Here is a 1,132-nt window from a genome sequence, read left to right as displayed (position 1 = left end):
GGCCCAGGTTGGTGTTTGTGTTTCTCACACAAGCAGGGCCAGGGATCATTAAATTGTGGCTTCTCTATAGCATATGCTGAGATGTTCCACTGGTAACATAAATGAAAAATAGGACATAATGATGCAATGAGAGGCACTGTCTGCTATTTTGCATATTTCACTGGCCTTGACATTAATTTATACGAGACCAAACACTACAAATATCTTGCTGCACAGAGCTAAAGGAAGTGAATGCAAATTATCAATATTTCAGAGATTAACAAAAGAAGGGGAAAATAAGGAATGTGAGAGTATGCTCACATACAGACAGGCAAACACAAAGAAACGTCTTCCAGCAACAGAACATTCCAAAGCCATGCATCAGGATGAAGAAAGTATTTTATACAAAGATACCTGACCTGGCAATATAAATAAAGTAACAATACTCAGGCAGTTTGGTTGAACATTTTACATACAGACACTTTTAACTGCAGATCATTATAATGCCTTCGCCTTCATCGATGATATACGAGTTTTCAAGTTCTTTTGTTCCAAGGAGGTGTGTTCAGGTCATGTATCAAACTGCTACTTACATCAAATCAAATAAAAACGACCATTTTATATGACTTATATCATATTCTTAAAAAAGATGTTTTCAAAACTTATCTGTGTACAAATCACACTGTTTAGTAATACCAGTAAAGTATTCTTTTAACCCGTTGCCGTGGTTCGTCGTGTATGTTTCGTCAGGGATTTAAATCGTCTGGGGGGGTTCGACGTGTATGTTTCGTCCAGCTGCACACGTATGTTATAACGCCCATAATAATTGATGGTTTTGCTGTAGATTGTTAGATTTTTCACTGGCCTGTTGTCAGGAGGACTGTATTTAATGACACACGCGTTTAAGAGCGCTAAGTCGTCGTTACATATGCCTGTCTTGCAGCAACGTTCCTGTGGCTATTGCGAGCTGTTTCTGTTATGAATGATGTGTTTTGTTTGCTCTGAAGCTATAAACACCAGAGACTGATATGTGCTGGTGTTTATAATATCATATTGCCCTGAGCTGGCTATTCAATTGGAATTCTTAGAAGAGGGATGTACAAAAGTTTATGCCTGCAAAATCGATTGCTTTCGCACAGTACATAGCACCCAT

Source organism: Cryptotermes secundus, unplaced genomic scaffold (assembly GCF_002891405.2).
Source record: "Cryptotermes secundus unplaced genomic scaffold, Csec_1.0 scaffold517, whole genome shotgun sequence".
NCBI classification, from domain to species: Eukaryota; Metazoa; Arthropoda; class Insecta; order Blattodea; family Kalotermitidae; genus Cryptotermes; species Cryptotermes secundus.
This window is presented reverse-complemented; position numbering follows the sequence as displayed.